Source organism: Schistocerca serialis, chromosome 2 (assembly GCF_023864345.2).
Source record: "Schistocerca serialis cubense isolate TAMUIC-IGC-003099 chromosome 2, iqSchSeri2.2, whole genome shotgun sequence".
Taxonomy (NCBI): domain Eukaryota; kingdom Metazoa; phylum Arthropoda; class Insecta; order Orthoptera; family Acrididae; genus Schistocerca; species Schistocerca serialis.
Window position 1 is genome coordinate 638926149 of NC_064639.1, and position 17702 is coordinate 638943850.

The following is a 17702-nucleotide window of genomic DNA, read 5'->3' on the forward strand; positions in this document are numbered from 1 at the left end:
ATTACACGTCAGCTGGCGTTTTGTGCTCCGGACATCTGTATTTAAACATCCTGCGTGAGGCCCCGCCGGTAACTTATGGCCTCGGTCTTCCTAGGAGGTCTCGAGAAGCCTGCGAAGGTTCCCTCCACCTGCGTCGCCGCACGCAGCACTGCAGAGACGTACTGACGATCGTGCAAGCAGCCGCCAATCCCCTGACTGTCAGCGTATCCTCGATATCCACTACTGTTGTGCCTTTCTCTCGATCAATAATGCAGGATTGCTCATTCCGGTTTTCCGCTTAGTCCGAATGTCAATGAATATAAAAATTTAAACCAATATTGCAGCTCCTCTGTTATTCCAATTTACGATGCAATGTTCCTTCAAGTATAAATTAATGCAGGCACTCTGTAAATTCATGCAGGCACTCTGACGACTACAACCGTTATGAAATTCATGAAATGTATCCTCAGTTGTAAATATGGACAACCATCAGCTGTAGTACCCGTAGTGTACATTGCATCCTAGTCCAGTATAAACAGGAGCTGGAATATCGTATTTATCCGCCGATAACGGCCAAATTTTGAAGTAAAATAGCTCCTCTGTACAGAAATATACGTAACGCATGTACGACTATAGTTGTCGTGACATGGAAGTTCAACCATCGGCTGTAGTACCCGTGGTGTACATTGCATCCCAATCCAGTATAAACAGGAACTGGAATATCGTATTTATCCGCCGATAAGGGCAAAATGAATTTCAAGTAAAATGTCTCCTCTGTAAAGAAATATACGTAACGCATGTATGACTATAGTTGTAATGACATGGGAGTTCGGGTCTAGCCATGAGTCGTACTCGGATAGTCTAATGGTATGGGAACGACCTTCAATGCACCACGTTAACATTGAACTTAAAAAGCGAACCAGAGCGCTGGTGCATAACTTAGTTACTGACGACTGCTAACTTGTAGAAGTGCAACAGGTCATTGCAGAGGCCTTCAACTCCTCTACACGGCAGATCAGATCACCCAGATCTTTACCGTTTCCGGATTACTACATGGTACAGTTCCATCGGATGTGACAACGGACTTACTCCAGGACGAGACGGAAGATGAACTTCACGACGCTATCTGTGAAGGGGCTACTTACAAATCTCCAGGGCCCTCCAGGCTCCCGTCAGATTTTTACGGGACTTTCCAGAGATACCGTGTTGGACTGAAGTCTATAGAGAACTGCTATCCCCCAACAAGTGCCCGCGTAAGGCTTCCCTCAAAGGTCTGATAGTGCTAATACACAAACCCAAAGGCGGGAACCAAATACGAGACTACCGACCTTTGACGATGCTTAATAGTGACTTGAAATTTTTTTTCACACGACTGCTGGCAAATCGTATACGACGTTCAATCCCCCATGTCATCTCCACGGACCAAAATTCTCTAGGAGTTCGATACAATATCAGGTCTGCTCCGTGCCAATGCAGGGACTTAATCTCCCTAGCGCCTCCCATGCTCGCTGGCCTCACTGGATTTTAGTCAGGTGTTTGATTGTGTCGACCACACCTGTTTCATGTAGTGCTCCGCGATATGCATTACCCGGATATCTTTACTGGCGCGGTCATGCGCCTCCTGCATGTGACGCCGTCACGGGTACTCGTTAATGGTCTCCTGACAGTGCCCTCCACATAAACCGCTCGGTGCGCCAGGGCTACCTTTCATCTACTCTGCTTTATGCTTTGCTCGTGGATCCTTTACTGAGTAGCCTGCGCCAACGATTAACTGGACTCCAATGTGGCGGTGAGCTTACCTGTGCACGGTGAACGTCGATGTGATGCTCGTTGTCCCTGGAGCCGATAACATGACAGAGTCTATGTCTCGGATTTCAACATACGGAGTGGCATTGGAGAGTAAAGTCAACATCGACAAATCGCTCGCGTTGCCTATAAGGTCGCGTTTGTCACGAGAGTGCGTTGCCCCCTTTCGGTTTATCGACACTTTACGGTGCCTAGTGGTCGACTTCACAGCCGACATCCGGAGCACGGTAAAGTTGAACTATGGACGCTTATTGCAACAGACACGGGCCAGTATAGTGTATCAATGCTTGCGGACAATAAATATCGTTCAGCGAGATTGGCAAATCCGCACGCAGCTTCGCGGCTTCTACGCGTCGCACAAACTCTGCCCATTACGCATCCACTTGCGCGTAGCTTCATGGCTGCTTACGGCTTCTTTGTGAGCAAAGGGATGTTGTTTAAAATTAGATACGACTCCTTCACCCAATCTAAGGACAAGAGGGGTTCGTGCTCGTCAACGTTATGACTTGGTGGTGGCCCTCTACATCAGTGCCCACCTAAAGCTACAGCGTAGATACCTATTGAGCCTCACAAGTTCGTTACTGATAGGATAGAACCGGCCTCTCTTGACTCATAAGTTGTATCAGGAAACTTGCCCGCACGCTTCAGTCATCTCAGGCCACTTTATTTGAATCACAGTTTTGTACGCCAAGTGACAACGACCGCACTTTTGGCGGCTGCAAAACGACTCTAAGGTGAACTACAGCGGTACCGCCGGCCTATACTCATTGAATTTAAATATCCTAATGCGTGGTGGCGAGTGGTATGGAAAACGGTACGCCATCCGTTACTTGACTCTGACGCACAAGCCGCGTGGTATGTGGCTGTCAACAGGAAGTGTGTGACACGCTAACGACGATATAAGATCTATCTGGCGGATTCACTCACGAAGTCGAGACCGACGAATACTGTCTCAGCTGTGAGGATGCGGGGCATGTGTGGTACCTTGTGTACCAGGTTGCAGCGTATATCCTACGTACAACGGTGCACTATGTAGGGCCACACGTGATTCTTCTACTGGATGAAACGTCCTACTCCAGGACTCGAACAGATGCAATCTTGTGGATCCACGTCAAGCCCGTGAAATCTCTCTGCCTTGACGACCCCAAAGACGTTCTTGATTTCTAGTGTTATCTCCATGATCGGCATCCCCCTATTGTTCGCCATCCACAGTACGGTCAACAATCTTTAAATTACCTTTGCAGGGTCTTGTATCATCCAACAAGTACCTGGAAAGTCCTCGGCGTGAGAAGCTGATATGACTGATCACATACTTAAGCGAACGAATGTGGAACAACACGGATTGAAACGAGAAGACACGTCGGATGATCCGGCGTCGCTTTCAATATGCTTCACTTCTGCCATGTCTGTCACTATTTTGATTTCGTTTTCGTCCTCAATGTTTACCACGCGGTAGAAGCGTTATTTAGACCACCCCCATCCTCCCCCGACTTCTTCATGTATATATAAAAGCAATAATCAATAAAATAAATTAACATAGTTGTTGCTCTGTGTTTGTAAACTACTATACTTATCTTTGTATTTAGTTTGGTTGTTCTTCTTTTCTCTCTTTTTCCTCAGGGTGTGACGTGGACATCGTGGCCAGGCCTCGGGTTGCAACCGCAGCCCACTTTGCACAGAGAAGACACACACACACACACACACACACACACACACACACACAAACGGTCGGTCAGGAGATCTGTCACTATGAGCGGGAAAACCGGATTCTAGTCTCCGTTCGACACAAATTTTAATCGTTTTCATACAGCTGATGATTGTCCGTATTCGCACTGCGAATACATTTCACGCATAAAAGATAATTCCTTCTTAAGCTTATTGACTGATTACACAGGGAGTTTGTTTATTGAAGCACAGAGGACAAGAAATTAGTTACATGCGGGAGACATCGCCGTGTAACATCACCTCTACCCTTCATGAGCTCAGTGTTCGACGAGGCAGATAACCCATAATTTTCTTCAGGTATCTCATGTCCACATGAAGCCACATACCAATGAGCAGATACTTCACAGACACCAGATTTCAGGGAAGATGACTATGTTTCACATACTGTTCCAGAAACTCCCCGACGATTCTTATGGAGTCGTGATTTAACGAGAAGACGCTCGAGAGTTCATCAGACCAGGAAAGTATGCGTGTAGACCTTCAACACAAATCTTTTTTTAAAGTTGGAAGACTTGAGATTCCACAGCATAATCAAGATGTTATTGAAGAAAAAGCAACACCTGGTCATCAACAAAGTTAAACAAACAAATTTATATTGGTGGTAACTTAAATGAGTGGGGACTCGTCAATGTACAGAAAACACCCTCACAACAGTACATGATAATTTCCGGCCTGAACTAACTGTCCACAAGTGAGAGACATTGGATTGTCAGTGAACTTGACGCCTTACATCGTTTGAATATAAGGTAAACCCGCTACTCGTTGGGCGAAACTACATGCCTCCATACAGCATCTAACTAATTTGTGTTGTTTAACACACTGACACCGTGCAAATTTATGAGCCATTGTCAGCAGTGTCCTTTTTCCAGGTACCCGACTTCATGTCACAATGTTCACTTGGTAAGTAGTTGAGGATTTGAAACTGTGGTTGACAAGGTATCACTCGTTACTGGTCACTGTAAATTCTAATGTTTTTACGACTGATACTCTTACTTCGTGTTACACGGCGGCGAGTGGCACACCATTCCATGTAGACACCGTCCGCGTTGTTACGGTTTCCAGTCGGGCAGCTTCATTAACGGAGAGAACACGGGCACTTGCCATTTTTTGTGCCATTCGGTCATGTCTCCACTTCGACCCACCGTACCCCCATGTTTGACGTACAACCAAATGGCACACAACACACCACTTCACTGCCACGATTACGTCAGCATAGGACGGCAAATAACCACCCGATACCATTTCTACACCGTTTACAGAGCCCCAAAGCGGCAATAATGCCCTTTTGTGAATGACTATCACTCTGTAAGGCATATAAAAAGCAAACTTCGTGTAACACGAAGTAAGAGTATCAGTCGTAAAAACATTAGAATTTACAGTGACCAGTAACGAGTGATACCTTGTCAACCACAGTTTCAAATCCTCAACTACTTACCAATTTACGCAAATGGGGCGTAACTCATGTGATTTAGAAATACAGACAAACAATTGATTAAAATTTCATAAAAACTGGATGATTTATTTTAGAGAAAAACTACACAAACTGAGCAAGTCAATAACGCGTTGACCTATCTCCGGCTCTTATGCAAGAAGTTATCCGGATTGGCACTGATTGATTGAGTTGTTGGATGTTCTCCTGAGTGGTATCGTGCCAAATTCTTCCCCACTGGCTAGTTGGATCGTCAAAATCCCGAGACGGTTGGAGGGCCCTGTCCATAATGCTCAAACCTTTCTCAAATGGGGAGAGACCCGAAGGTACAGCTTGGAAAGGACGAAGACAAGAAGTAGGAACTCTCGTCGTGTGTGGGTGGACGTTATCTTGCTGAAATGTAGGCCCAGTACTGCTTGCGTGAAGGGCAAAAACACGTAGCGTGGAATATCATCGAAGTACAGCTGTGATATAAGGGTCCGGAGGATGAAAACGGAAGGGGCCCTGCTATGAAAAGAAAGGGCACCACAGACCGACACTCAAGGCTGACGGGCCGTACAGTGGGTGACAACAAGTTGTATTCCATCGATGCATGGGGTGTGACCAGACACGTCTTTGGCTTAAAAATCCTAGAAACTGGAGTAGAGCTGCCGTGGCTGATGAGTGCCGCTTCGAACTTAGCCCCGATGACCAGCGAAAACAGTGTCTGGAGACGCCCCGGTCAGCAATGGGATACCAATCTGACCGCTGCCCGCCATACAGCATGACAGTCAGAAATGATGGTTTGGGTTGCCACTTCTTTTTATAGCTGGACCCCTGCTGTTGTAACCCGCGGCACCCTTATAGCACAGCGCTACGTCGATGATGTTCCACGTCCAGTTTTGTCCTCTTCCATGGCGAGCTATCCTAGTCTTACATTTCAGTCAGCAAGATAATGTCCACTCTCACACGGCATGATTTTCTACCGCTTGTCTTCGTCCTTGTCAAATCCTACATTGGCCAGCAAGGCTGCTGGAACTCTCCCGAATTGACAACCATCGGACCATTGTGGATAGGACCCTCCAGGAGGAAGTTTAAAGGCACATTTGCGTGCTGAGCCTTTGTTAGCAGAAAACGTAATTATCAGAAATGGAATAAAGCAATAATGTGAGCCATAGATATTGAGACCTGGCACCAAGGAAGGCAGCATTGGTTTACTATTGTGGACGGGACCATTATCAATTGCTGTTGGTTAGCTTATTTTTCTGTCACATACACTTTGTTTGGAAACAACAACAAATTAAGGCTGACAATAAATTAAGAAGTGTTCTACAACTGAAGGCCTTAATGAGCATAAATTAAAACTATTTCTCGGCTGAAGGCTCCAATAGTGATAATTTAAAGCTGCGCAGACCTCTCTGCTCGTCCGTCCCCAATCGCACTCCATACTCACACCACTCAGAAACACCACAACGTTGCCCCAAAGATAGTACCACCGTTACAAGATATCTGTACCCGCCACTGCTGCCACTAGCGGACAGACAACGCTTGCAAACGGAGTGGCACCAATGAACACAAGAAGAAGAACACGACGACCGTAGATATACCAACTAAACGATGTGAACCTAGCAACGGCAACAAGGCAAGCCGTAGCACGGCTCAGATATAGTCCACGGATGTGTAAATACTGTATGCAGCCGCTGGAAGCAATTGAAGTTTTTTGATCGTCAGATTATTGGCGGAGTAAGAGGCACCTTTTGTATTCTAGATCTTGTCCAGATCGGACGTATTTTGACACACCGCCATTAATGATACATTATTTTATTAATACATTCACGACTTGCAACTCATAATTGCATAATTCAGGTCTCATTGTAAGTGTCGTAACTTAAGTATGTTCTGTTTCAGCATATACTGCTATTACTAACATATGTATGTCTTATTTTGTTTCTTTAGTCATTGTAAGATTGTTGGGTGACTTGTCATGGCAAAAAGATCCGTACTTCTAAGTTATAAGTCGTCCAGCCCGATCCACCGTCGTCTTCGGTTGCTGTCTTATTACGAAATCCGATTTTAGCGAAAACACAGAGAAACAAAACTCGGTTAAAGTACATGAACGGGCCTTTAACAGAAAAAGTCATGCTAAAGCGCCGTGAGTTTGTATGAAACATATTTTACCGATACGTAAACTTAATTGATCTTTATTTAATATTCATTCCTATAATTCATTGTATTCTCTCGATCCAGGTACGAAGGAGCTAAATTAAATCAGGTCGGGATTTTGAAGATCTTACGCGCCGTCTGCTCAGAATTTGGCACGATATCGCTTAGGCGGGGATCCAACAATTCTATTAGCCAGTCAAAAGCTCAATAACTGCCTGCATAAGAGCCAGAAGTGGAATACGTTATTCACTTGCCAAATTTGTGAAGCTGTTTCTGTCGAGTATATTATCCAGGGGTTTTTTTTTTCAATTGTGACGTTTACCGGTTTTCTCCGTGATGCGAAGTTTTTTTTTTTTTTTTTACTTAGAGTTTGTTTTGTTCACTGAGCTGTGAGACCGTTATCTTTTATATACCTGTAGGTGGGGGTTTCTTTTCACTTCTTTGTTGAAAGTCACTAGGTGACAATAATGCAATCATGGACTCTTACACCAGATGTTAAAGCTATCAACTAATGTACTCTATGGTTAACACCTAATCTGCCTGCATCTAATGTTAGCTTAAAAATTCCATGTTATAATTTTTGGAGTCTTCCCACAGAGTTTCGCATGTCAAGTACTGAGCAGTAAATAAAATGTATTCATTTCCTAATGCATTTCAGCAAAATAACATATATTTTTGTGCTTGTGTAACAGTTTTCGGAGAAGCACCGTGCAATATTTGCCCACTGCTACGGTCGTAAGCATAAGGAACAATTGACAGGAATGGGGGAAAGAAATACAGTAGAAGAAGAATGGGTAGCTTTGAGGGATGAAGTAGCGAAGGCAGCAGAGGATCAAGTAGGTAAAAAGACGAGGGCTAGTAGAAATCCTTGGGTAACAGAATAAATATTGAATTTAATTGATGAAAGGAGGAAATATAAAAATGCAGTAAATGAAGCAGGCAAAAAGGAATACAAACGTCTCAAAAATGAGATCGACAGGAAGTGCAAAATGGCTAAGCAGGGATGGCTAGAGGACAAATGTAAGGATGTAGAGGCCTATCTCACTAGGGGTAAGATAGATACTGCCTACAGGAAAATTAAAGAGACCTTTGGGGATAAGAGAACGACTTGTATGAATATCAAGAGCTCAGATGGAAACCCAGTTCTAAGCAAAGAAGGGAAAGCAGAAAGGTGGAAGGAGTATTTAGAGGGTCTATACAAGGGCGATGTACTTGAGGACAATATTATGGAAATGGAAGAGGATGTAGATGAAGATGAAATGGTAGATATGATACTGCGTGAAGAGTTTGACAGTGCACTGAAAGACCTGAGTCGAAACAAGGCCCCCGGAGTAGACAACATTCCATTGGAACTACTGACGGCCTTGGGAGAGCCAGTCCTGACAAAACTCTACCATCTGGTGAGCAAGATGCATGAAACAGGCGAAATACCCTCAGACTTCAAGAAGAATATAATAATTCCAATCCCAAAGAAAGCAGGTCTTGACAGATGTGAAAATTACCGAACTATCAGTTTAATAAGTCACAGCTGCAAAATACTAACACGAATTCTTTACAGACGAATGGAAAAACTAGTAGAAGCCAACCTCGGGGAAGATCAGTTTGGATTCCGTAGAAACACTGGAACACGTGAGGCAAAACTGACCTTACGACTTAGCTTAGAAGAAAGATTAAGGAAAGGTAAACCTACATTTCTAGCTTTTGTAGACTTAGAGAAAGCTTTTGACAATGTTGACTGGAATACTCTTTTTCAAATTCTAAAGGTGGCAGGGGTAAAATACAGGGAGCGAAAGGCTATTTACAATTTGTACAGAAACCAGATGGCAGTTATAAGAGTCGAGGGACATGAAAGGGAAGCAGTGGTTGGGAAGGAAGTAAGACAGGGTTGTAGCCTCTCCCCGATGTTGTTCAATCTGTATATTGAGCAAGCAGTAAAGGAAACAAAAGAAAAATTTGGAGTAGGTATTAAAATTCATGGAGAAGAAATAAAAACTTTGAGGTTCGCCGATGACATTGTAATTCTGTCAGAGACAGCAAAGGACTTGGAAGAGCAGTTGAATGGAATGGTCAGTGTCTTGAAAGGAGGATATAAGATGAACATCAACAAAAGCAAAACAATGATAATCGAATGTAGTCTAATTAAGTCGGGTGATGCTGAGGGAATTAGATTAGGAAATGAGACACTTAAAGTAGTAAAGGGGTTTTGCTATTTGGGGAGCAAAATAACTGATGATGGTCGAAGTAGAGAGGATATAAAATGTAGACTGGCAATGGCAAGGAAAGCGTTTCTGAAGAAGAGAAATTTGTTAACATCGAGTATAGATTTAAGTGTCAGGAAGTCATTTCTGAAAGTATTTGTATGGGGAGTTGCCATGTATGGAAGTGAAACATGGACGATAAATAGTTTGGACAAGAAGAGAATAGAAGCTTTCGAAATGTGGTGCTACAGAAGAATGCTGAAGATTAGATGGGTAGATCACATAACTAATGAGGAAGTATTGAATAGGACTGGGGAGAAGAGAAATTTGTGGCGCAACTTGACCAAAAGAAGGGATCGGTTGGTAGGACATGTTCTGAGGCATCAAGGGATCACCAATTTAGCATTGGAGGGCAGCGTGGAGGGTAAAAATCGTAGAGGGAGACCAAGAGATGAATACACTAAGCAGATTCAGAAGAATGTAGGTTGCAGTAGGTACTGGGAGATGAAAAAGCTTGCACAGGATAGAGTAGCATGGAGAGCTGCATCAAACCAGTCTCAGGACTGAAGACCACAACAACAACAACGGTCGTAAGCAGGTTGAGTGAAAGCACTCACAAATTTACATGGGGCGTTCAGTAAGAAATGCAACACATATTTCCTAGGGCAATTTAGGTCGAAAAAATGCAGAATTGTTGTGGGACATTTTGGAATACGCTCGCTTAAGCGCCTACAGGTTCATGAAATTCCGATAGCTGCCGGCACTATACGCAGCCTTCAAAATGGCTTCTGTATCGGAGATGCGTTCCAAGTATAAGACTGTTTTGAGCTTCTTTTGGCGGGATACGGGAGCATCGCCGATATTCATAGCAACTTGCAGAACGTCTACGGCGACCTGGTGGTGAAAAAAGTACGGGGAGTCGTTCGGCGAGGCGTCTGTCATCATTGCAACAAGTTCGCGCAAAGTGTCCGGTCTCCCGCATCCGGCTGGCCACATGCAGCTGTCACTCCTACTTTGTTGGATACGTGCGGACACTCTTATTCGATATAATGGCAGATGACTATCAGACACCTCGATAGTCAACTTGACATGTCTGCTGGCAGTGCTGACACACTCGTCCACCAGCTGGGGTATGCTCTCTGACATACCCTCCACCTAGTGGAAATGGAAGTGAGCATTTGGCGTCATTGGCCGGGAGGCCCCTTACGGGGCAGGTCCGGCCGCCTTGGTGCAGGTCTTATTACATTCGACACCACATTGGGCGATCTGTGCGCCGGATGGGGATGAAATGATGATGAAGACAACTCAACACTCAGTCTCTGAGCGGAGAAAATCCCCGACCCAGGAGGGAACCGAAACCGGGCACCTTAGGACGGCAGTCCTTCACGCTGACCATTCAGTCATCGGGGCTGACCCTCCACCTAGTGGAAGACCGTAAAGAGCACCTAAGAACCATCTGCCTAGAATTTGTGTTGTAATAAAAAAAAAAGAAGAAGAAATACATATGAATCGAAAGAATTAATTGCATTATTAGAAACGTGCTTGTACGATTTTTGGCTAATCGGACTTCCTTTCTTACATTTAAATTGTAGATGCAGGCAGCAGACTTCAAGGACATCAGTGCGTGTCAAAAATAAGAAAATCCTCCTTACTTGGTTCCACTTCACTGCATTAAAACGTCCTTAATACTGGTATCAGAACTTCTCTTATTACGAGACATATATGATACAAAACACTTGTAGCCCGTCATACTCCGAGTCACATCTTGACAGAACTTCTACATACCGGAGCGTGAGAAACAAAACCATGTATTAAGAAAAATGAATGATGGTTTCTTTTCATTTGTGTGCGCCTTACCGCGCATTCATAATTAATGTCTTTGCCGACGCTTACGGTCGATCGGTGTTTCATTTTTTGTTTTCAATAAATTTTAACTTTACGATACCCTGGGGTTCTTTCACTATGTACCTACACAAATTGCTTGAGCGGTACGAGAATGATCGTTGTAATTTTTTGTCGAACATCATCAGAGGTGATGAAACATGGATTCGTCACTTCGAGCCGCAAACAAAACGGCGATCCATGGGGTGGCGCCACACCGCCTCTCCTCCGAAGCAAACGTTCAGAGCCGCACCCTCAGCCGGTCAAGTCATGGCGACGGGAAGCACTTACTCTGATGTCCTCCCTCATGATGCAACGATCAACGCTGGAGTGTATTGTACAGAAAACTGTAGAAACGGCTTCATCTCGTTTGTCGCCACAAAATTCATACGAACTTCTCCATCTCTGTAACAACGGAAGGGCTCTGTGAACCCGAGAGCACCTCACAAAACTTCATTGGACAGTTCTTCGTGATCCACCCTACAGCCCAGTTGTCGCATCTTCCGCCTTCCATCTGTTTGGCCAATGAAGGATGAACCCCACGGGAAGCAATACCTGGATGATATCGACCTTGCAGGCATACAGGTCCTTCCAGTAAGGTGGCGTAAGGTCGTCGCACTGAACAAAGATTATGTTGAGAAATAGTGTTTCGTAGCCAAAAGAGCGGAGAACAGTATGGTGTATTGGAATCCTGAATAAAACCAACCTGGTTTCAGATAAAATTGTTGCGTTACTTATTGCACGCCCCACGTATTGGCATGTTTCTACAGTATTACTATTATTCTGTCAATATTTACGAAATTTTTTTGTTACACCTAAACCACAGTTTTGACATCTAGGATGTTTATGACTAGATGTGAAGACTTGTGTGTTCTGGAATAGGAATTTTTGTAAGGCGTGTTTATTGTTGAAGTAGATATACTTGCGAGTAGGTAAGACTTTCGTGAACGGTTTGCTGGTGCAGACGTGATGGTTGATCGAAATCGGAAGAGAAGACTGGCCAAGGACAGCCTTTATAACTATTAATCTGTAAATGATGTGCCTCGACAATTAAAATGAACGCAGCACACAAATTCATGTCGATGTACTACGGCGACGACCCACACATGAGAAGGTGCAAAATCAACATTTTGGCTGCTGCGCGTAGCTCAGAAGGGAAAATGCTCTTACAGCCTGTGGGAGCTTTAGGCGTAGTTCTTGCCACATTACACTAGCATTTTTGTTTTACATAGTTCTGATTTTTAATTTCAACGATATTTCTCTACGTTCACGAGTTTGAATTCAAGGGTGTAAACCTTATCTACATCTACATCAACATGATTACTCTGCAATTCACATTTAAGTGCTTGGCAGAGGGTTCATCGAACCACAATTATACTATCTCCCTACCATTCCACTCCCGAACAGCGCGCGGGAAAAACTAACTCCTAAACCTTTCTGTTCGAGCTCTGATTTCTCTTATTTTATTTTGATGATCATTCCTATCTATATAGGTTGGGCTCAACAAAATATTTTCGCATTCGGAAGAGAAAGTTGGTGACTGAAATTTCGTAAATAGATCTCGCTGCGACGAAAAGCGTCTTTGCTTTAATGACTTCCATCCCAACTCGTGTATCATATCTGCCACACTCTCTCCCCTATTACTTGATAATACAAAACTAGCTGCCCTTTTTTGCACCCTTTCGATGTCCTCCGTCAATCCCACCTGGTAAGGATCCCACACCGCCCAGCAATATTCTAACAGAGGACGAACGAGTGTAGTCTAAGCTGTCTGTTTAGTGGACTTGTTGCATCTTCTAAGTGTCCTGCCAATTAAACACAACCTTTGGCTCGCCTTCCCCATAATATTATCTATGTGGTTATTCCAACTGAAGTTGTTCGTAATTTTTACACCCAGGTACTTAGTTGAATTGACAGCCTTGAGAATTGTACTATTTATCGAGTAATCGAATTCCAACGGATTTCTTTTGGAACTCATGTGGATCACCTCACACTTTTCGTTATTTAGCGTCAACTGCCACCTGCCACACCATACAGCAATCTTTTCGAAATCGCTTTGCAACTGATACTGGTCTTCGGATGACCTTACTAGACGGCAAATTACAGCATCATCTGCGAACAACCTAAGAGAACTGCTCAGATTGTCACCCAGGTCATTTATATAGATCAGGAACAGCAGAGGTCACAGGACGCTTTCCTGGGGAACACGTGATATCACTTCAGTTTTACTCGATGATTTGCTGTCTATTACTACGAACTGCGACCTTCCTGACAGGAAACCACGAATCCAGTCGCACAACTGAGACGATACCCCATAGGCCCGCAGCTTGATTAGAAGTCGCTTGTGAGGAACGATGTCAAAAGCTTTCCGGAAATCTAGAAATACGGAATCAACTTGAGATCCCCTGTCGATAGCGGCCATTACTTCGTGCGAATAAAGAGCTAGCTGCGCTGCACAAGAACGATGTTAACCATGCTGATTACGTATCAATAGATCGTTCCCTTCGAGGTGATTCATAATGTTGGAATACAGTATATGCTCCAAAATATGCAGCTTCGTAAGCTCTTACGCTATCAATATTTTAATTAGTAATTTGATATTTGGATTGTAGGATTATTTATTAACTACGGGAGAATCTGAAAACAGTGCATATTCTTTTGTGACTCTGCTGTGTGTGTGTGTGTGTGTGTGTGTGTGTGTGTGTGTGTGTGTGTGTGTGTGTGTGTGCGTGCACGCGTGCGTGCGTATGCGTGAATGTGGAGACCACGAACTTATTTTAAGAGTTCTTGATCCGAAGAAAATCTCCATTATCTTCAACTGAAATAACATCTGCATTGCTCTGATAACAGTTATGTTCAGATCACTGTAGTAATAACAAAATAATAATAGGGAATAATAATAATAACACCGTTTCATACACACACCAAAATGTGGTTATGTAAATTAACGGAATTTCGTATGAATGTGAGTGACTGTGTGTTTCAAGACCTAACCAAACAAACGAATGGGTCCATTAACTTACCGACGTATTACAAATCTAAAATTTGCTTGTGTACTATCATCGTCTATCAGTTTTAGAACATATAGGCAAGTAACGGCTAAGTTAATTAAAGTAACTGCCATTGAAGTTCATCCAGTGAAGGCACAAATTGTTGTGAAGCCCCAGGCATGTGGAGAGATCTGTATCGGAATTCACTATGAAATAAATTCGCACGTAAAAATCAGTGATGGAATACACTTGCACAGTGGGCTGTCTTAACGCTACAAAAATTTTCAGGGCTAGTAGTGAGACGTAAGTTGCACTATTCACAATTACTTTACGCAAACCCTAGAAATTACTCACACCACACCTGTCAGTATAAAGCAAGCAAACTGTAGATGGCATCAAATGTGCGTTGCTGTGAAACGAGTACTGAACTCCAACACTCTCTGCTGCCAAGGAGAACTGCCTTCCAGGTCTGATGTTTTTTTATTGCTTTATCAGATATGAATAATGTTTTTGCACACTCTGCATAAGCTTAATGATGTTAAATAAAATCTATATATCAAAGTTATGAAAAGTTATCATCCGAAATGGTTTCATGCTTTTCAGTGTTATTTGGACCACTCATTGGGGACAGATTAAATTCCTGTCCTTGTGATCGTCAGAAAGTTTACGTTCTTAATTACATCATTATTGAATAAGATATAAAAATTACCTATTACGACACCACAAGGACAAGCCAATTGCTTTTCTTTTCCTTAATATTTTGTAGGTGACATAATATTATTATAAAATTAAATCTACAATTCAGGTATATGAAGAGTTTGTAAATATATGAAAGACATAAATCATACCAAAAATGAGTTTTTGGAAGACGTGACTGTATTAATTCCGATACCTGCAAGTAAAAAAGAATTTCATGAACAGCTTACTGATGCAGATGTAGACTACGATCAAACTGAAAGGATATACCGACTTCCCTGCTGTTCTATTGTGCTATAAGTGACACAGTACACAAATTAAATCATAAAGTTGAAGTGCATTATTCTTTAGGAACTTTGACGTCTCAGGTCCATCAAATTCAGGGGAAAAACGTTTGAGAGAAAGTTGGAGAACAACACAAAAACTAGATCAACGGCTATACTCCGCCAGACACCTTAAGGCGTGTAGCGACAAGCAATGTGTGTGCCTCTGTCGTTTCTCCTCTTTTCTGTTTAAGTTGTGAATGATGCACGGCAGGAACAATTGTTAGTGAGAATCTGTGTGAGATCACGTCTCTGATTTTAGAGCGGCTCTTTTCACGAGGTATACGTAGTAGAAAGTAAAGTAGTAATTGGCACTCCGAAGCAAGTTCGCTCACGGAATTAAAAAAAAAAAATGGTTCAAATGGCTCTGAGCACTATGGGACTTAACTTCTAAGGTCATCAGTCCGCTAGAACTTAGAACTACTTAAATCTAACTGACCTAAGGACATCACAGACCTCCATACCCGAGGCAGGATTCGAACCTGCGACCGTAGCGGTCGCGCGGTTCCAGACTGTAGCGCCTAGAACCGCTCGGCCACCCCGGCCAGCACGGAATTTAAACAGTACACCTCCCCGTGTACAGAATCGTTCACTTCTTACATCGTTAAAACATTCTTAACCTTTGCAGATACACTTCTCGGGTTTCCCGCCGGATCGTGTTGCGTAAATCGCACAGTATTTCTTCGATGGAACTGCTCGACATCTTCAGGTGGCGGTAGCTACTGCTGTCACTTCTGCAACACGCCACTGATGATAATTGCGCGGCGGCTTCTAAACTTATCAGACCGGGAACAGGCAATACGCATGCGCCGGAAGACGCTCGCAGTTGGAGGAAAGCGGCACTCCTAGTGCCCCCGGCTGGGAGCCCCAGAAAGACCTTCCACGAGTGCGCTCTGGGCAACGACTGTGTTGCTGGACGACCCTGTGGTCAAAAGCTGAATTAAATCTCAGCGGCGCGTTGCATCGAGTCATGAACTGGAAGTTCTTGTTTTCCCGGTTTTGATTTAATGGCAGTCAATGTTGGATTGCAGGTGGTGCTTAATTGACAACCTGCACCCCTGTTGATAAATTGTCCGCCATACGGATTCGTCTGATCTCCTTAACAAAACAGTCCCAGAAAAATGACGGTGGGGAAGAAACAGCAGTCTTTCCTAGAACATTGCGATGCGCTGTGTCCAGGCAGTGCTCCGCTACAGATGGTTTATCAGGTTGCCCCAGACATGTATGATGATGGTGTTCTCGCACGTTTCGGCGTGTCTGCCCAATATAAGATTTTCCACTTTGGCGTGAGATCTTACACACGCCACGTTTCCTAAGGCCAAGGTCGTCTTTGACCTAACGCAGTAAATTCCTCAATTTTGCTGGTGCCCGAAAAAGAAACTTGATGTCGTGTCGAACACCATCGTCATACGCGCCTGGGGCAACCGGATAAATTGGCGGTAGAGGGGCATTGCATGGACTCAGCGCATCGAAAAGTCGTACGAAAAACCCGATAGCTTTTCCCCAGCTGTGTTGTTAAGGAGGCTATACACATCCGTACGGCGGACAATTTTCTCAATAGGGATGCAGTTTTTCAATTAAGCACCACCTGCAGGCAAAGCCGAGAAGTGCATTTGCCACAGTTTCGTGGGGAAAGCCTGAAAAGTGACGTTCTTAACAGTTGTTTCTATCTGCTACGAGCTGTAGCAGCGACGCAAAGGAATTGTTCTATAGAGATCGCCACGTAACGCGTTATTGTTAACTGTGAATAATAACATTTAACGTTGTCGTGATGCGTGATGAACAAAAAGAGAAGACACCCACCTTATACAATTCCAACATGTCCTACGTCAGATTACAAACGTTTTGCTGTTTATTTTATTCAGAAACGTGTCTTCGCACTCCCGTTTCATCATTCTAGATGTCTCTAAGTTTTGAAATTTTCGTTTTTCTACGGAAACCAATGAAGTGCACTTTCTGAATCAATCATCAAATGGTTCAAATGGCTCTGAGCACTATGGGACTCAACATCTTAGGTCATAAGTCTCCTAGAACTTAGAACTGCTTAAACCTAACTAACCTAAGGACATCACACACACCCATGCCCGAGGCAGGATTCGAACCTGAGACCGTAGCATTCCCGCGGTTCCGGACTGCAGCGCCAGAACCGAACGGCCACCGCGGCCGGCGAATCAATCATTAAACTTGCTTGAAATCGATTAGTTGATATAGGAAGGAAACTGAATTAACTTTGTCCTTTGGTGAAAATCATTTGTTAAGAGATTCTGTAAGGTAGAAGAGATTTATGATTTTTGTGTTCCTCTCCCTTTCATTGAAGTAGTGTGCCGTATTGTATGGCGATTTCGGGGTTTCAAGAGACACCTCTTAGCACAATCAATCCGTATTTGCCTGTGCACACGTTTTACCATCCATAGTTCTTTTTCTGTTGACACCTTATTCCTTAAAAACGAAAGCGATGTTTCATGTTCTCTGATGAAGTCGACGTCTGAAGTTCCTTACATATTCCTACCTCAAGCGGGAACATAATGGAAGC